At 39.9% G+C, this 21,043-nt stretch overlaps 3 protein-coding genes across 5 annotated transcripts in view; 2 read left to right on the top strand and 1 right to left on the bottom strand.

Annotated features, from left to right (window-relative positions):
- The window catches only part of LOC126568629 (protein anon-73B1), a 793,767-nt gene extending 789,184 nt beyond the window's left edge, over positions 1-4,583 (top strand). For both annotated transcript variants that reach the window (XM_050225138.1, XM_050225137.1), the window contains exon 4: positions 4,570-4,583. The gene's annotated coding sequence lies outside the window, so the exon portion shown is untranslated. The remainder of the gene's footprint in view (positions 1-4,569) is intronic.
- The window catches only part of LOC126568633 (coiled-coil-helix-coiled-coil-helix domain-containing protein 7), a 492,112-nt gene that overhangs the window by 156,551 nt on the left and 314,518 nt on the right, over positions 1-21,043 (top strand). The window lies entirely within an intron of this gene.
- LOC126568053 (cyclic AMP response element-binding protein A) overlaps positions 1-21,043 on the bottom strand; it is a 394,830-nt gene that overhangs the window by 180,875 nt on the left and 192,912 nt on the right. The gene's annotated exons all lie outside the window — the stretch shown is intronic.

Genomic DNA, 21,043 nt, shown 5'->3' with positions numbered 1-21,043 from the left:
AATCATTAATTTCAATCAAACAAAAAACTCCTTTATATTAGCTTCCTTTATACATGTTTGAGACTCATAGGTGAAAATAAAGCTTATGCTTGTTCTTCTTGGTCACAAGTCTTTCTCATACTGTAATTCAATAATGATAATCTATTTCCCTTTAATTTAAATTATTTTTTATTAATTGCAATTTAATTTAAATTTCAGTGTGACTAATTGACAATAGAAATTGTATTAAAACATTCCCTAAAGTAAAAATTCTCAAAAAAAAAAAAACGCCCTACCGCCTCACGGATTTGAAGCACAGTGAGCAAACACTACAAATGTTAAGGCCGGGCTACATTGATCGTACTCGCAAGCGTAATTTTTATATTCACTAGCGCATCTGGCGGCGACCAGCGCAAGCTAGATGTGGGTATAATTTAAGTGCCAAAATTATTCATGCTTGGTGTCTCATCAATTTTCGACCAGGCTGTCTGTATGCCATAACACGTGCTATTTTTATATTAAATGTATACAAATAGGCCGGTAAATTTTGCTTACAATTTTATAAAAAAAAAAGTTCTACCAAGCAATATGACAAAGCCGTTCCTCATGAATAAAAAAACTCGCTCTATACTAAAAACCGCTACAATACCAAAACGAACAACCAGTTTCACACACTCTGCAATGTAGTTTAAATGATGAAATAGATGGACAAACCCTACAACAAATTATTTAAGCACTTGTGAAACCTACAAACACTACATTTTTCAATAAAATGTTCAGCTCAATTGCGGCCCCGAGCCGAGCCGGCGATTCACAGACAACAGTTCACACACACACACACACAATTTTCGTTAAAAACAGTTGTACTTACTATTTTTTCATTGCGTCCACTGCTTCCTGCTTGTTCCATGGCTAGAAATACAATATGTATGTTAAATTACCACATATTTTCAAAAAAACATACACGACAAAATATCGAACATACTCACCGAGCTGTTTGTTTACTGGTTTGTGATCAAAATTATAGGCTCCTCGACCCAAAACGCTTTTTGACAGATAAATTATACCAGCCTCTAGCTTCGACCCGCCGCCGCTAGATGGCGTATGCGTTCACAAAAATTACACTCAGGAGTACGATCAATGTAGCCCGGCCTTTATACCGCCGCAGATGGCGCTACGTACAAGCATCAGCTGAAGATGGCAACTGACGACTTTCGAGAGGAAAAGCTACTTTCTGGAAAGGTTTTCCTTTCGCGAGGAAATTTTGGGGTCAGCTTTTCCTTCCCACAAATTTCTCTTTTGCGAAAAGAGTTCAAAAATAATTACCCAAAACCGACCCTCCGCACAGCCCTTTCCAGCGAGATCGGCACGACTCTGGATGCTGCGCGAGGCGTTTTCGGGGGTATGGGTTAAAAATACGATTAACTGGTAACTTGTTTTCGCTAACGCATCGTAAAATATGCGTGCATTTCGCCGCGTGTTTAATTTTATACTGGCGCCCAAACCTGAAGATTTATTACCTCCCTCATTGATTTATTAGGCCGAACGGGAACGGCGAGGGTTCGTTCTGTTAGGCTTCATCTTACCTGATTTGTCTTCGCCTTACTGCCACCCTTCTCATTTTAGCTTATCGACTTAAGCTTGATGGACTAATTAAAATATTAATATCAGATTACATCGACCGCCGATGGTCCCGGACGGTCCGAAAATGACGAGATGTCAAACCGTCTGCTGGCAAGGCGAAAGAAGAAACGAAACTTTGTCTCGCAAGCATAAACGTATTAGCAGCATAACTGGTGATCGGAATAAGGCCCTCGCCTTTTCGTACAGCTTGAAATCAGTTTGCAATGTTTTCAGTGGTTCTTCTCTTCTTGCTTGTTTGTCTTCTTAATCGGGCTCAAATATTCGCTGCAGATCCGAAAGTAAGGAAAGTGTCATGTTTCATTCAACTTCCACTTTTTGACATGCGGTGACGTTTTAATTGTGCGCCACAGCGGGTAAAGGCTCCAGGCGGGCGATGGGGATACTGTTGGCGAACGCACGAATCCGAAAAGACAAAAATGAACGTATTTGATGAAGCTCGTCCTGAACGGAGAGCTTTTTTGGTGCAGTGTGGGCAATAGTGTGGAAGGTTATCCTGGCAAAAAGAGATTATTGGTGAAATATTTCGTAAGCTTAGCGGGCTCATTATGTATAAGTTTAAAACGTTGTAACATGTTCAAAATATAGACCATCTTTACTACCGTAAACCAATACCATCATTGAGTATTTTATTGATTTTTTGAAAATAATTTTGGCTAATTATTTCTTTTAACATTTTATTATTCTGAATCTTACTTCAAGATCTTTGCATTTACATTATTCCTTAAAGGCAGATTCCTTTGTTAAAATATGTATAATAACACTAATCAACTTTTTGAACATTCTTGTAACGCACGCGGTCCTCCCCGAGGAAATTTAATTCACTACTGCGAGAGGACAATCCAAAAACTCATGATTTCCATAAAGTGATATGTCTGTAGTTGTAGCGTTATTTCATTCTACAATGTAACCCCCAAATCGAGCTGCCGCCTCCTTACATCAGTTGTTCAGCATATTGTTCTAGCGATGGAAAAGAAAATTCCTTCCGAGTAGTAAAATCCCTTTTGAACGACTGCCGTACAGAAAAATCGTATCGCGTCACGTCGTCTGACTAGGCTGGCGCCAGTAAGTCTGACCAACGAAACGTAAACATCATTTACCCCGTCCAGTGCAGCTTCCGTGGGGTGGAGTGCTGTAAATTTCGTTTGAACTGCGTTAATGTTAATAATAAGATTTAATAATAAGATCATACTAAGCAAAGGGAGATGGTTAAGTAATAAATTTTGTTAGTGTTAAATAAAACATTGTAAAAGAACGTGTGCAGTAAATACAAGCATTTAAAATATATACACTGTATTGCCTACCTTCAGGCGTTTATCATTATTGAAAAGCGCCATCTGTAGTTGACTAGCAAAACCTATCTGATGAACCGTTGCCGTTCAAGAACATATAAAGTTAGGAATTTGTGTTGTAATAAAGAGTTAATAGTATTAATGTTACTTTTGAATTCATGAATGTATTAAATTGGAAAAACTGTTGAGTTTGGAAAAATATTCATCAATTTTTTTTGAAATGCATAACGACCCCGACGAATAGAATAAATGATAAAGACAGTACATTATTCGGATTGGTTTCAGAATACAATTGAAATGCAATGTAAAATTATATAAACTTAAGAATCATAAAGAATAGAAATCTATTAAGAAGGTTTACAAAAGCTCTGTTGTAAAGCACACAGCAAAATATTAAAGCTAACCATAGCGAATGCTTTTCTACTGATTGTATTGTGATAATGTTTTCCAATATCCATATTGAAAAACCTGCTCAAAGCATATTCGCTTCCAATAACTTAATGCGCATGTCCCAAGTGATTCATTTGTTCCCCTACAATTTATTGCATTTAAGGAATTCATTCTTTGTACTTGATTTTTACAATAAGTGCTGTAGAAGTTTAGTAAATTTTCATTACAAACTTATCGTTCATGTAAGCTTATCCAAAAAGTACATGGACAACAGTAAAATTCAAACACAACGTACAACAACTATTATTTTGATGGAATTATAATTTAACTTAGATCCTTTACAATGCCCTATGCCCTGTGCCATCATTCTTTCCTTATCAATCGCTAGCGTAACAATTCCAACGACAAACAAATGAACTACTTCAAATTGGCGTTTCTTACTAAGTCAAAAATGTCGCCAGTCAGCCTGTCGGCTGATCTGGCGTACATTAAACAATCAACACTTGTTGAAGTGATATAAGGTTTTTCGTCAATCCTCAGTCAGCAGTGAATTGGATTTCCTCGCTGAGGATTATAAGCCGGTCCATTGAAGTTGGGAAGTATTAATATCGATAGAATTCTATTTGATCTCGTCAAAGTTCAAGTAGTTCTGATAGGATTTGTGCGGATGCATGGTGCGTATTAGCTTCCCAATAAATTTATTTTCTGTTGAAAAGTTTCACAAATCTTTTAGCACAGACTGGTCAATATTTCTTAAATATATTTATTACTTAGGGCTCTCTGAAAAGAATAAAATCTTTCTCCAGGTATAAAACGATTCTTATTGAAGGTAAATATACAAATTCAAATCAAATTTTGGTGATAGGCAGCAATACAACTCAATCGTTCCAGAAGTGCCATCGAAACTGTATCATTATTTCGTATGATTACTTTCTCCATCACTTTAAGCCCAACGCCTTCACCCGAACAACGACTCATTTGTTCGAATTAGTAAACTAAACAAGCTTATGCAAATGAGAGTATCATGAGCCTGATTCTCCAGTTCAATATCCCTCGCCGGCTTGAGTGCCTTACTCCTGGGATATCCCATAACAAAGCCAACCGATAGAATAACATTAATTATAAACTAATTATCTACTACGTGCCAGCTTCCCTTGGTGCTGCTGCTTCGGATCGGAGGGAAAATAAGCTGTCCCTTCTTTTCAGTGGGATGGAAAAGAAAAAGGATTGCCGTGAAGTTACTTCATCCCCTTTTTTGCGAAGGAAGAAGTCCACCAGCAGAATGTTCTCATCATTGAGATGAAAATAACGGACCCGGTTTACCTGTAATATAATTCAACTGAACAACTGCTGCTCGCTTTCGTTGTTCTCCATTATTTCTTATCACCTCGTAGCCTTGGCTCTGGCGCACTGGCAAAATGGAAAGGAAAAGTTTTCCAACACCCCGGTGGAATTTTTAATAACTTCCCAAAGCTGTAATCTGTTACTGAGGGTGGAGAGCTTAAAGCAAAAGTATTGCCCAACTTTATGCCGGCTTTTACCTTTTCCTCCTCACCAGAAAGTCGTGTTGGTATGGGACATCGATTCCGTGAGGCTAGATTGCTGTGTTGTTTTCCTCCGGAACTTTTTTCATTAAATTCAGTGTCAAATTGAACTCGTAATTCAACATTGGCACGCTTTCTTCCTTCGTTCGGTTGATGCGCGATGAAGCAGCGAGCAGTGGTGCGAGTTGAGTAAATATTGAAACATTCTTCCGAAACTTCCCAAACTCAGTTTGACGCGACGGAATCGGAAAATCCGCCACGAAGCCACCATTAATCAAATCCAAACCGAAAGGCAAATTCAGCGATCGTTTAGCTGTGTTGCTGCTCGCTTTAAAGAAAAGGCGCGATAAGCAATTCAAATAGCGAAAAATCCACAAACATTTCCTTCCTTCCGTTTTGAACTGTTGGGAGGAAAAAGTTACAGTAGCAACACTTAAGAAAAACGTCTCCCTCACGTACTTTCTTACTCTCTGCCACTCTCTGGTCGTCTTTTTCTTCGGATTAGTGTTTTGTTCGGAGCAAAAAGCACGGAAGGACGTTTGCTCGACAACATTCCAGACATGGTCGTAAATTTGCCAGCCCGTAAGAACACACATAACTTCCCTCTCTAGTAGCCCCTTTTCCTGTCTGTTCTTGCAAGCCATCGTACGATCATAATCGTACGTTTGGCTTGTTTTCTACAAATAATATAAAAAAAAAACAGTCATATGGCTGGAAAATCAACCATCGGAAAAGGAAGACTCGCGTACCACACATGCGAACATAAACATGGCTTTTCCGACCGACAACTGTCGACATTCAACCGCCGAAAGAGGGCAAAACAGGGGTTTTGGTGTGTGTATTTTTCGGTTGCATGGATTATACTTTCGCAATATTAATGGTACAAATTAAATTAAAATATCAATCCAGAGGGTTTCTGTTTTATTGCTTTTCCGAAAGCCGGTGAGCTTTACTGCCCATTACAACGTACCGATGGGTATCCATGATTGAAAAAAGGATGATGATCGAAATTTTGCACGAAACGACAGTTGGCCAACAGTTGTTAGCTCAATGGGTTTATGGAACCGATACGCTTCTTCTGACCCGGGCCATATTAATGTCCGCTATTTAATGTGTTTGCCGGGTTTTCCCATCAAACAAGCAGACGGAAAGGAAGCATGCAAGCGCGAGGAAATGGATGGAAAGCTTTATAAAATATCGCTTCTAATGGGAACGGGGTTTCCAGCTGGAGTGGAATGCAAACAAACGTCAAGAGCGAAATGGAAACATTTTCCCAAAATTGTTGAAGGTTCGGCATGGCACATGGGGAAGGTATTGTAAATTTTGTGATTGACCCTAGTCGACAGTCAGCTTTAAATCCTTCACTTCAGTCAAGCTAAATCTGCGCCTCGGGGGCTGCAAACCATCAAAATACTGCCCTCGATGCCTCGCTCTCTCCCTGGCACTCTGTGGAATGGTACCATATTGAAACGATTTAAATCAACCAGCACCACATCCACACGATATCCACCACCTATTGCTCTGCTTGTCTGCCTGTAAAAACACATTAATGAAACACCTGTTCGGGGCTTTGGTCTCTTCTCGTTAAGCTGGATGGAGCGGTGGAGGAAGAGCGAGAAAATTTAGGGAAAGGAAAAGTAAACATTCCCGACAGACGAGGCGGAATGGTCACATACGCGCGCGTGTACCGTCTGAGGCAGGTACAGTGGTTGCTGTATGCGTATGACTCAAATATTTTTGCCAAATATCACACGATTCAGTTCATCCACGGCTGCATCCGATCTTCGCTAGGATCAACTCCATCTGATCCAGCCAACGAGCACGCAGTCCCTCACTTGCCCCGACTATCGTATTCTGCCAAACAGCTACGCCTTGCTCACATACAACGCCAATTATAGTCCTTAACACCTGTCATTCGAAAATGGCATCCTCCGTCAACGTAGGGTTTAGATTAGAGAACACGTTGAGATAGACAGAACCAATGGCGGATTTAGGCCCTCCGAGGCCTCAAGTGGAATAGAAGTTAGAGACCCCTACCACATTGAATCAGCTGAACTGAGCGGAGTTATTTATGGGTTTGCTAGTTCAAGGTTCCGCCACTGCCACTCACTCCGCGTACCGTGAAATCCTTGGAGCCACTGGACGAGAACTTGTAAGAATAGTGGCTCGAATATCTAGAGATTTATTGATATTTCTCAAAATAAATTAAACATTTATCAAAATAATAATCCGTTCACCATTAATATCAGCCACAACACTGTAAACCAAAACCGTTCTCATTTTGTAAACGCTACCATCCTTTAGCAGCCGATTGACCGAGTTTGATGGAAAGAGGTTGAATAAACAGTTTTTCCATCCTGCGGCAGTACCATTTCCGGGCGGGTGTTGGAAAATGCATCGCTGTGGAGGAATATCTGCGGGTTACAAGCAGCTCAGCATGTTGTTCTTGTACAACCCGCCAGCATTCCAACCGATACACAAAGTACGGTGGTGGATACAGATTATAGCTGTACAGAGGGGGTAGAGGAATCACACAAAAGTGGTAAAATTCTTCAAGCGCAACGGACGGAAGAATGGTGAGAATTCCACCAGCTGTATGCAAGGTGTTGTGGTATGGATCTGTTTCGTACCGGTAAAGTGGTATAAATGATTCTGGCCAACATTTATGACATTCATTAGCGTGGTGGTCCGGCCCGATGATTTGATGCCATAAAACGTGCGCAAGGAATTCATTTCATTTTGGCAAATTACCTTCACGCGATAGGGAGTGAACGGACGCCAAGAGAGTGAGTTAAGTTAACGCATTAATCATCGCGTCTCTTGTGTGCCTCCTGCGAATGAAATGCGACGGTGGAGTACGTCCGTTGAAGTGTCTTTGATGAATGCGCTGACACAAGGAAAAATCTGCTTCAATGGAACGGTGCGCCAAATCGATACGTAGAATCGTCAAAGTTCAACGGCGCCTGCCGAGCGACTCGTCCCAAAAGTTTCTATCTGACGCGCCAGGAAAAACAACCACAAGCGAACAACGAAGCTCCAGGAGGTTTTGTTGGTGATGAAAAATCGATATCTTATTGCTTCCGTCTTGGCATCACGGCATTGGGCGTCCTCAGGAGGTGTGCTAAATTGATGACGCAAGACGGTTAAGCGCCACCAGCTATTCCCGTTTGAGGGGAAAAGTGAAAAAACTGGGAAGGGATTTTGTTTAAATCGCGCGAATTTACGAACAAACTCATCCAGCACGATTTAAACCGTCGGCTGTCGCTAATGATTCAATTATAATAAATTTCAGACGTCGAACATTCCACACACCAAAGACGCTGAGAAAGAACTGTCTCATCAGCAAACTCGGGAACGGAAGCAACGAACACACTCCTTTAGGTGCTGATGGGTAGGGCTTAATGGGATTACTTTACGACGTGTCCTCTTTCCTTTTCCGTTCCGTGCGCACGAAGATGGGAAAATGGGGGGAAAAAAACGACCCCAACAATGAAAACGATACTGTTATTGATCTGATTCCTTTTTCTCGCCGGCAGGAAAGGGCAATTTATATTGATGCCATGGTGGAGGATATCGTGTCTATGCAAATTTATGCTGACGCACCGAGACGCACAATCTGGTTTTTTTTTTTCGTTTGGTTTTTCCATTTTCATGCCCACGTCTTGAAGGTGGTTCATTATGCAAAGAAGGAGAGAAAAATCACCGCCACGTTTTGTGTTTTTCTTTTTTACTGACTTGTTATAGTCCAATGGGAATCAATAATTGGAAATAAATCAATATTCATTCTCTGTTTTACGAAGAAGATTGTAAACCATCTTGATTTGTTTTGTGGACTTTTCTCCTGCACTTTCTTAGTTTCCTTCTTTTTTTTTGGCTTCTTGTGTATAGTTGTCTTATATTTTTGAAGGTATTTATTTTAGTTTGACAATTGTTTATTTTCATTTATTTTCTTTGGTTTTCAAATTTCTTTTGAGATATTTTTAACATATCAATATTGATAAAACTTCAAGGTCATCAAAATATCCTTTGTTGTATTTATGTGTAGCAAAGTATTTCCCGCTTTATTGTAAGATAATTGCAATTTAACTTGCAATTTCAACACCATCTAAAACATTCTGCATCGTTTGGTACTCTCCCCACATACAAAGTAAACCTCCGGCACGTGAGTGAGCTGATGCTCGGATTGGTACCGCGCACTACCGGCAGCCCTACTGAATTATTGTCGGCTGGCAAGCTGCCAACGAAAATACGGCAAAATAATACGGCCCCACTAGTGAACGATCACGAATGAGGCATTAAGCGAGAATATCTACTGATGTCATGCGTTCGCGTTTGAATTTTCCCCACTTCGTCATTACACGACCGTCCTCTGTGTCCCTATGCGAGTGTGTGTAAAGTGGATGTGAGTGTTATAGGAATGGTTTGATCGGGAAATCATCCACTTGACGGTGAAATGCGAAAACAACGATATTCGTAGCAATATCTGGTGTCTTTATAGTGATGAAAATGGGTGAAATTTGTTTTGATAGTGGGAAAACTTTACGACCAATAAAATGATGAGTTGATATTTTATAGATAATTTTGAGGTTCTATTTTAAGTTGTGATTGTGTGTGTGTGTGTAAAAACGGATCATAACGTTTGATGTCTAATTTAACGAAAGCACTAAAAAATCACAGACGTGTTCCCATCTATCTGCAATTATCATAAATCTCCAGCGCATCTCTAACAATGTAACGATGTAGCGCAAGTAATGAGAAACAAAATTCAAATTATTCTTCCTCGTTCCCAGTTGATTCAAACTGGCAAACGAAACCACACACCGTGCTTCGTGCAAAACGTCCCTGCTCAGTGGCACGCAGAAGAAGTTCCAGTTCGTTAGCATAACCGTTGCACATTTTGCGTTTGAACGGCTTTCCAACAAGGAAACGCTGGTGGAGACTGGGTACGAATAAATCAAAAATGCTTCACCACAATAACATGACGTACGTACGGGGTATGGCAGAAGAAGTGCCCGGCTGTTGGGACGATAAAACTTTTCCCTTCCATTCTAACGAGCAACGCGAACGAACGGCAAACACTAGTTGTTTTTCATGGAGGCGCCTAGTCGCTGGTAGAAATAGTCGACGGAGAAGAGTCGACGGTGCACTTTACGGGAAAACGTTTGTAATCAACGTAGAATTTGTTCACCACACATGTTTCTCGGCTTGAGTTTCACATTGGCCCAAACGCATACACATACACACAAGAGCGGAGAAAAAAGGGAGCCGAGGACTGGGCAAAATGTCTGGAGAATTTCGACCGCAGTACGTATTCGGTGTCTTTTTCGGCAAGCCTCGAAGACAGCTTTAATAACGTTTGCGGTTTTCGGAGGGGATCATAAAACGATTTCTGGTGGCAAAAGCCGCACGCTGGTGCAGACGTAAGCGTCCGTTCCATGATGAGGCAATTAAATTGTCCTTTTGTGCCCTCTTGGAAAACCTTTTTAGGAGAAGAAGAATATTGAGCGTCGTTTTTATTGAACAAACAGATCTTCAGGGTTTGTCTACTGTTTCCGATCATATATGACATTTTATTGAAAACAGTCTCACAGCTTAATGCACATCGATTTCAAGTGCAGAAGATATAAAACAATAAAAAACGTTTCACCATAACTATCACCATAATTCAGCGGCACACTCGTACAGGGAGACATACCAGGAAATATGAACTGCTTGAAGACTTCATCAAAATATCCACTCAAAACGAAACTGAAAGACCCATACGTTCGTCGGGGGTTTTTTGTTCAACGAGAAAATGAAAGCAAAATGCTGCTTCTTCTCGCATACAAATGCTGCATCGTCCATCATCATCAAGATTGACGAGCTGTCAGTAGCGAGTGGACGGGAAGACAAACATCTTGGGACTTTGCGGTGCCCTTTTCGGTAACCCCATCCGGTTGAACTTGAAACCACCCACTGGGACGTGACGGAAGGAAGGAAATGTATTCTCATTCCACTTTTTCCTCACTCACGCATAAGACGCGATTCTTGATGAGAGGATGCCTAATGCTACCCGAAAGTGTTGACGTTTCACCATCAATTAGACTTATCTGATCGTAAGGAACGTAGAGCTCTCGTGAAGGATGTTTGACGGTGTCAGCCGAAAGAACTCTTTGTCTTCTGGTTAGAATCTTGTCCTTGCTGGCGGTTGATGAAATGTACCTTCAACAGCTGTTAGTGGTCCTCACTAGATGGCGCTTCGTAATTCCTTCCTTATTTCCAGCCTACAAAACGACTACTTTTCAAAGTATCTTTGTTCCAACCCTGGAATTGCTTCAACGAGAAGAAACACTCGAGTGACACAAACTCAATAAAATGGACGATTATCTTAACGTTCGCTTCCACCCCGACTCATCTGTAACCGCGCACCACAAAACGATTATCTCGGCAGTTTTATCTCAACCCTCGCAGTGCGCTAGTCTCGCTCGAAAGTTTGTTGCGTCTAGACAAAGGGCAACAAAGTTATTTGCAGTGCGTGCAAAACAGTGTCGAGTGTCTTTCGTTTCACTCCTTCTCGGTGTCTTTTACCGCAAATGATGTTTACCTTTCGGTTGTGTTCGGTTTCTTATCGGATGAAGCGAAAGAGCTAGGGCTTTCCATTTCATTGGCCCGTGAAGAGCCAAAGTGTTGGATTAAGGTTGCCGTCGGGACAGCTTGAATGAAGTTTTATCTGATGAGTGGATAATTTCTCTATCTGGAAAAAGATATTCTTAAAGCTTGCATCGAATCGCAGAGGAAGTACAGAATTGAAGAGTTATTTAAGTAATTTAATATACTTAAATTGGATAGAAACGTACTTCCCCTTAGAGTACAAAAAGTTGTGCATCCTATCTAAATTGATCCTACGAGATTAAAGTTCAAACCACCCCACGAAACCATTGTGGCACATTAGCATAGATGTAAAATCGTTTGCAACTTCGCTCGTAAAGTCTTGGTAACGTTTTCTTTTACCAGCAAGATTTATGACATTATCCTTCTAGGGGTAGGTTTTTGCCGGATGAAGAAACATGCGTTTTGTCTGCCCGCAGACCGACGAAAAAAAACAATCGACCCAGCTGGAATCTTTCAGTCGCAAATCCTTAATCCTTTTCAGCAAACCGAGCATGAAACGGATGTTGTTCACAAGATGTTTGTCTCTTGGAAGGAATCGTTACCTTGCGACATACAATTTGTGCTCCTTCCTTTCTGGTGTGAGGGTTCGCCATGTCGCTTGGTTGAACAGGTTGAAGGATGTTTTCATTTCCTGCTTCGTTCAAACATCAATCTGGCTTTTGGTGAGATATCATAGAACAGTATTTTCCCATTAATATCCATCTTAAGCGACAAGAAGAACACACGTCTATCAGCTTTAACGTAAGACATGCTTACGCTGTCCAGCTCATCTTTATCTTCCCAAACAAACTTGTCCGACCTTATTATTATAACCCACTGGAAAATGGGAAACGTGCACAAACAGCCCCCGTAAAACAATCGGTGAAAGTTTAAATTACTTAAAACCTATTAATTGGTCACCCTTGTCCTTGCGGATTAGGGCTTGATTAGGCGGCTTGCAAGTGACATTCACACCGGATAGAAGAGCACAGAAAAACCACCTTAGGCATAATTATCTTGGAGATTTCGTTCGGAAGGACAGAAGATTGGCCTGAAGTCTATTAAATTTCCATAAAGTAGCTCCAAATCGGCAGGGGCAGTAAAAAATCAATTTCCATGATACACAAACATCCATTAGCCGGCCGTCGAGCGTTGACCGTGCTCGGGGCTGCAGGATGCAGGAGAAGCAGGACCTAAAAAAAAAGGCACGCTCGAATAAGCAGAAACTCGTTTTAAACGGTACCATATCGCACTAATTTCCTTCCCGTGAAGTACTGGGCGTCCGCTTTTAATCCGTCCGTTGTCTTTCTTTTCCGTTCTTGCTTCCGTTTTGTGTTTATTTTTTTCTATTTTGCATTATCTCCGTGTTGACCATTGCCTTTGGGGGAATTGTTTTAGCATCACAGTGGGTTTGTGTGTGTGTGTGTTTCGGCACGGTACTTCCGGTCTCGAGTGGCATGTAAATGCACACCCTTTTCTGGTACACTCCCGAGCTCATACTTCTTCGCAACAGACAGACGACCGACGGACCGACGATGACTCCATTGTTTGTGAATTTAATTACATTTCCACTGCTTTTTGTTCGGTGTTAGGTAGACGGTGAGGGTGCATGTTGTTAGGTTAGGTGCAGTTGGGGAAAAAGTGTGAGGGAAAGGAAAAGCAATCGAGTAAGGATGACATTGATCACTCGTTTAGTACTTCTTTAGGGGTTTCGGAGAGTTTTTGAACAGTAGGCGACTAATTTATTAATTTTTTCATAGTTTAATAAAAAGAAATGAAAACCGAGCAAAATAATTAGTTTTATTTTATTAAAAAAGGCATAAGATAATAGTCAAAAATAAATTAAATTAAATAAAATAAAAAATACAATAATTTTTAGTAGAGCAGTTTATAAGAAAAACACTTCATTCGTATACAAAAATAAAAAAATAAAGAAAACAAAACCTTTATTTAATAAAAATATGTTAAATTAGTACAAAATGATTTTTTTGCGATAAAAAGATTAAAAACTCACGCTTAAAGCAATGAACATTAAATCGTTAATAAATAATGTAATAATGTTAGATTGAACCGCGAGAAATGGCATGATGATTTTTTGCAATTTATTTTAATTTTTTCAAGAGTCAAACAGTGACAAGAACAATTGGATATAAAAATATTTTACAACATTTTTTTTGCATTAACATATTTTTAGGATTAAAAATCATACACTTACACAAAAAGGCCAGAGAAGAGATGTAAATATCATACCGAATTTATGATATGACAGTACAAAATGCAAAGGAAAAATTCCTCTTTTAACATTCTTACAGTAAATTATTGCATTGACATGTGTTTAAAGAATATATTGAAAGTTCTGTTAAAAAAATCAACCACGCATCCCTTTTCGTACAACCTAAACGAAACGGTCACCAATCAGTACCAAACCCAGGGCTCAACTCGTCTCGACGTAACAAAATATCTACGGCAAACAATGCCAACGCGGGAGTCTCTTTTCGCAGTCAGTCTCGCTATCTGTTTGCACTTTAGCCTTCGCAGGACCGACCGAGAGTAAGAATGGAAGGATTTGTCCCGCCTTCAGCTTCACAAAAGACTACGCAGCGAATGAATGAAGTAATATAGCTGATCGAGCTGACAGTTTTGTTTTGCTTTTGCTTTATTTTTTCTCGATTACATCCGTTTTGTGTGGAGGATTGCTTTTTCTTCTGTTCTTTGTGCTGCGTTCCTTCTTATCATGTTTGGTCGTTAGAGATTTTCCACGATTCAGTAGATTTTTCCTTTTGTTTTTATATTCCACTAACAGCCACCGGTGGAATGAGTTTTATTTTCCTCACCCAAGCCATGGATTTGTGTATTGCTTTCCGGTCGCTTTTTAATGCTCATCCGTGATGCTTCACTGTACGATTCGAACTCGGGTGTTGATGCTCGCTACACCCAGCTCCCAGTTTGTCAACAGTACACAGTCCACCGAAGCGTTTGTTTTGCTTTCAATTAGTTGTTCTTTTTCGTCGTTTTGTTCGCTGTTTTGGCTTGTCTCTCCGTTTCTCTCGGTACGTTACACGAATTTTACGGTCGCGTGTTTTTTTGGTGCGTTGTTTTGTTGCCCGCCCGCTTCCACGGGCCCTTCGGGTTTCGGTATTTGAAATATCTCACATTTCAGCTGGCGTCAGATGCCTTGTTCTGGTTGTTTGTGACACACACACACACACACACATATGAACTTGGGCTGCGGAAAAACCATTCGCCACAATGGTTGTGTTTGGGGAGACTTTGCTTGCCGTTTTCCCTAGCATCAGTGTCAGCATCGTTCAATTATGGTCGACGGTTGTCGATGTTGGGTGTGTTATGGTTTGCTTTTTGGTCGTCTCGTACGGCCCTACAGCTAGCAACAGGGAGGAGAAGAGAGTGTAAAAACATCCGTCAAGGCATGGTGAGGTGGTAAATGCCCGGAGGAAGTAAAGGATTAGCACGATACAGCTCTAATCGAACGTTGTATCCACCTAAACCGCGTCTTTTATGGGATTACCGGAAAAATACATGAGGCCTGTGTAAAAAGTTTCTTTCTTTGTGGAGCGAGAAATGTATTGAATTATTTTCACTTGATTTTTCTTTGATTTGCTTTAACATTTGGCAATGAATGTCCCATAAATCTGATAATATAAATAAAACAATCTGCCTTTCTTTGTGACGTCCTTTGTTTGTGTGCTGATTGGTTGATTTTATTTACATTTTTTACGATAAAAACACATTTGCAAAGACCGGATATTTGGTTTTGAAGTCAAATTTAAACACTTAACTTAAAATTAGTTTTAGTAACTAAGTTATAAATGATCATACAGCATATTGTAACATCAATATTATCAAAATCATACAAAGTCTTCGTGACTCCATCGTTTCGGTTAGGATACAATCCATCTTCCCGTTCTGTAGCATTGCTCAAAATCAACAAGCTGTATAAATATTTATCCACCATCATCGGTCAAGCGAACCCTGGCAAAAGGGAAAACCTCGATTCGACCAGGGCGGTCTCGTTCTCGGGCCAGATACCGATGTCCAGCGAGCTAGCATTAAACCAATCTGGACATTGATTTATCAAACGTCATTAGCTAATGATGGTAGGTTAAATAAACATTCCAAAAAGGAGTTACATTTGGGCAACAGCAGCAAATAAAATGGAGCAAATTGAGCTTATGCTCTGGGCATGTGTAGCATGCTTACTACTAGCTCAATTGAAAGTGATATTATTAGTGATAAGTTTAATGAAATGCTTATGATTTAGTGGTGTAATTTTCTTTATTCTAAAGTAAAAATGTAGTCATGCACGAGGCTCGCTTCGTTAAACCTTAGAGAGCAACAAATAAAGATAAATAACATGCATTCAGCATTTGGTTGTTGTTGAGCTTGTTTGTTGAAAAGACTACACAAGATTATTCCATTTTAATCCTCCCAGACTTCGTGTGTATTTGGCAAGAGTTATCAGAAATATCTGGGCGCTGTGTGAATTCGCTTGCTTCGTGTGGTTTGGTGCGCTATTCTTATCCATCCAAGCCCAATTAATTACATGCCACGCTTGCGACAGGGTCCCATAAATTAGTCCGCTACTAAGTATAGTGCCGTTTGTCTGTCGTGCGTACAATGCCGATAAGTATTACGGGCAAGTGTTTGAAGGTTACCCCTTAGAGAAGGCAAAAACATCCAAAACTAGAATAGAGCAATCACGCATGAAATAGATCTCGGAGCACAATCAGAAGGACCACATTCCTGAGCAAGATATTTCGTTAGTTGGCAGACCGATTTGTTCTATTGTCTAGTTGAGGCAACAACACCAACAAATTCCCAAGCCCTTTTTATTTTCTTTTTGATGATTATTACCCACTCTATCAGCGACCTGTGACCACAACCACGACAAACGGCGGAAACTAACGCACTTTTACACAAACGCGCTCCTTCCGCACATTTCTCGTGATTGGTAGCTTGGTCCCCGGTTATACTGATAGAAAGAGGGTTTTTGACAAAAATTCTTGAAGATCTTACATTCAATCGAGAAATGTTCTTTTTTTACAACTCTAATCAAGACATGATTTCGGTACGTAGCCAGCACGAGCCGCAACCGGTCTGCTCTATGTCGTTTGCCACATGTTGCGCTAGCGATGCGTTAAGCCACTGACACCGAACGAACGGATTCGGATCGGTTCGTGCGCCACCAACACCATCGTTCGATCGGGTCGGGGCCAATTTTTCCTGCAGATAAGAAGTCGTTCAACAAAGACAAGCTAAGTAGATCGCGTTCTGCTCGATATGCGGATCGGTCAGTCGGTGCAGTTGCGGCGATGCAGATGACAGTGCACGATCGCGGAAGCGGTGTTTTGTGATGTTTTTCGTGTGTGTGTGTGTTGATCAGTGAAAACTGGGACTCTCAAGGGCTGAGATGGGCATTGCCGGTTGGAGCATAGCCGTCAGTCGGTAGGAATTGTACAAGGGACACGGGAATGAGCGGAGAAAATTTACGATCATCATCGTCGCGGTCCACCATTCTTTACGACGGTTCGTTGGCGATCGTGGCAGCGTGTTAGAGAAAACAGAAGTAACCACCAACGACATTTCCGCCCATTGCAGCACGAGGAAAAAAAGAAATGCGACGGAAAAGATTTTGTAATGCTCCAGAAATAAATCATTCATCAAAACGAACACGCTTTTTTACGCTGGCCTGATGGTAGTGGTGAATGAGATGGTGTGGTGTGTCGTCAGGAGTAGGAAGTTGAGTTTGATTGCTTTTTGAGTTTGTCAGGCAAATGTAAAATGTGTTTAAGTTTAGTATTTCAAATTTTCTGATATTTTTCCTCCAAACCAACCGATGGTACATGAATGAGCTGTTGGTGGTTTTTTTTTTCACACGGACGAAACACACATCATCTGACTCTGGATGATGGTGTTGGAATGGTTTCGAATTCAACACACACCCATGCACTGAATGTTGAAATTGTGAAGGTGTTTACTGTCGGGTTTTGAGAAGAAAACTCTGAAAAAAATAGCTTGACGCTGCACCTGACATTGACCTACAATTTTTGGACGGAAACGAACGTCTCAGCAAAATGGGGTGGGTGTTGATGATGAGTTGATGGGAGATAGTTTTTTCTTCTTGCTTTCTGTGATGAAAAATTTGCCAAACGGATGGTACAGTTTGGGGAGCGATGTGTGTTTATTTATTTGCAGGAATAATCTTTGGAAGGAAAAAGTTGGATCTGGTGTCATATAAAAACGCATTTAAACATTAAATCTAAAGGCAAACAGTGCTGTGGAGTTGTACAAAATAAAGCAAATGAGGTTGAGATCAAAATAGAATTTTAAGAAAACAGACGACAATTCGCACGAGAAGATAATTAGATAAAACTGAACTGGAAACAATGGAGAAATAATAAACATAATAAATCGCAAAATTATGAAAATAAGGAGAGCAAACTAAGAATAAAACAAATAAAGTAGAAGAAGAAAACATCTAACAAATAAAAAGAAAAAAGTAAACAGGTAAAATGAGGAAAAAGAAACACAAGAAAAGGAAACTTAGTTTATTACTTAATTCATAGGAATTAATTAATTTCAATTCATATTACTTAAATAATGGGAATTCATAACACGATACTGGCCATAGTGAAATGAAAACCAAGTTAATAAAACTAGAAAACGATATGAAATAAAAATCTTTACTGAAAGAAAATTCTAAATCCAAAAAAGTTAATCAAATAATACAACACAACCCCTTGTTGGGATAAGTCTGACGGAATGTGAACAATAATGATTAAAGAATAAATCAAAATATTTGACGTCACTGAACGTCGTTTTCTAAGCCTTTTTATTGGTTTCTTCTTTCCACAAAACGTACCTAGAAAACACACTCCCGCTCCTGTTGACAGACGATGGCGTCAACGTTCGTCGAAGCGTCAGTTTAATAGGCCTTCTCATCGATACTTTTGGACCTTCAGGACTGATGATTGGACCTGTGATGTGAAAAACTCGTCAAACGCAAAAACCCTCCGTTGTTGATGGATCTTTCAGAAAGAAAAGAGTACAAGCGGAAAGGTCAAAACGTTTATTTTTCTTACGCTGGTTGCTTGTTGCGTATCTCTTCTTTACTTGCAGCAGTTAACGGCCGACTGCTTGAAAAAAGGGGTTGGGAAAAATGTGTTGCTTCTGCTATTTGGCACAAATCCTCATACGTGATAGACGGAGGGCATTGATTTTGTGCTTGTATCGCAAACATACAGAAGCTACAATCTCAACTGGTTTGTGTTTGATTTGTTTTGTTTTTCTTTCTCGATTTCTGATTGTTAGTGAGAGGATTTTTCCGATTAACTCTTGACCCAAAGAAGCTTAAGTCGTTTGTGTTGAAGATTTTGAAAGCAATTTTAAGTGGTTCGTTCTAAGTGATTCTAGTGGAAATTTCTACTATACGAACATGTGCTGCTCGAGCAGATTTATTTTTGTAAAATCGGATGCAAAACTTTCTCCCGTTTGAGCATTATTGATTTGCTCTTGAAATCAACAATCCTACACTCTCCCTCTTTCTCCATACCTCCCATGTCTGCATCAAAATGGAACCAATCAGATGGAACAGACATGACCAACGATCAGACACCATTCCGGTTCGTACAGTCGAATGTGTCGAATGTGACAGTGATGTATTTGGAATGTAAAATGTGTTCTCTTTCCACAGCGTTCCGAACAACCTTTTCTAGCTTTAGCAAAACGGAAACCTTTCCCAAGGAGGGTTCAGATGCTAAAAATCATACCAAAAAAAGGGCAACATTGTGTCCTTTTTCCGCTGACGGAAGCAATCATCGCCGAAAGCTTCCTTCAGCACTTCTTCCACTTGAAAAAAGGATGCCCTTTCGAAGGTCTTTTCGCAGCTGTGTGTGTGTGTGTGTGCGTAGGTGAGGTAAAATCCATTGATTTCCTCTTTGATGGAGGTGATTTGAAAGGAAAGAAAAAAGGAAAATCAATATAAATTCTTCGACCATTTGATACTTTACTTTGATTGAGGTTTTGGCGATTTCTATTACGGTAGGTTCAAAAAAATTTTTAATTTTACTTTGAAAGTTTTCCAAGTTTTTTACACTAATGTAAGAATACTAAGAGAAACATTCAAATACTCTCCGAAGAACCAGAAAACTCAATATAAAAGGTAGAAAAATATTAAATAATTAATAAAAGAAGTAAATTATAGAGTAAAAATAAGTTTATGAAAGTTGAAACTGACAAATGATAACACAGTAAATAAGAACAAGGAACTACTTTCCTGTTTGTTGATTTCATCATAGTTTATTCACTTTACACTTCATCATAATATGGGAACATAAAAACGATTATGAAGAAATGCTGTTTTGTATTTCTTTTAACATTTCTTACTGATAAAATATATTTAAATTTATATAATTAATGTATTTGATTAATTTGAAGTTTTTTTAAGAAGCAATAAACTTATAAAGTGAAATAATTCAATTAAGTCACATTTTTATGAACTTTTTTAATTGTAATTGTAATTTTTTTTAAGAAAAATTGTTAACTTTTCGATTGGTAAAATTAACAAAATTCATTTTCCTTCATTGTACTGATTCATACTTGAAATTAATATCAAAACCCATACAATAACGCCCAAATCGATATCTATAATCGACCGATTCATCAATCATTTCCACTTGGCAAACACTTTGTTTTTCCAAATGGCCACTCCTGCCACCGTCCAGTCCCGGGCGATTAAAAAATATTGCACTTCATTTTTCTCCACAAGCACTAGTCATTTGTTTTTCCGCCAACGACTTACAGTCGATAAGTACAGACCCAGCCGTCACGTTTGTGCTTTTCATTTTCCCATTCCATCGAAGAAAGCAATTTTCTTTCAGAAAATTTCAACTTAACTGAGAGGGAAACCTAAGAAGATAATTGCAAAGACTGTACTGGTGCGGTAAAGCAATCAAATGATAAACGGGAAAAATGTAAAAGAAAATGGAAAATCACCGACGGCCACTTCAGTTTCTGCTCGAAGTTATTACGTTCTGCTCGATTTCACTGCATTTTAATTTGGCCACAGCGAGCAGAGAAACAAAAGAATGCTCACGCACATTTGGATGGACGTGAAGGCAGGACGATTATTCAAATTTTTGTCTCGCCCAACTTCCCGCCCGGCCAATGGTCGGTTTGATTTGCGCCTCGTTACCCACCGCGCATCTGTTTGATATCGGTCGATTTAGTCGCGGTTTGTTAGCCGCGAGCGCGATTCATTCCGCCTGTCTGTGGTGGAGGTGGTAAATTACTTTCGCTATAAATTGTTCGCTCTCGACGAAGTAAAAATTATTGACCCATTGCTGCGTGCCTGCGAACTGGTTGACTTTGGTTTAACGCTGACCGGGAGTGACGGGACGCGTTGTTTAGATTTGCAAAACGGTGTGTGTGTGTCACATTCGGGAATTTGTGCGTTGGCGTGTTGGCTCATTAAATTAATTCACCCATGTACGCGCTAGCACCACCGACTACTGTTGTCGCGCTAATCTGTGACAGCATTATTTGTGAACA

Source organism: Anopheles maculipalpis, chromosome 2RL (assembly GCF_943734695.1).
Source record: "Anopheles maculipalpis chromosome 2RL, idAnoMacuDA_375_x, whole genome shotgun sequence".
Taxonomy (NCBI): domain Eukaryota; kingdom Metazoa; phylum Arthropoda; class Insecta; order Diptera; family Culicidae; genus Anopheles; species Anopheles maculipalpis.
Note: the sequence above shows the minus strand (reverse complement) of the source record. Positions and strands in the feature narration are given on the sequence as shown.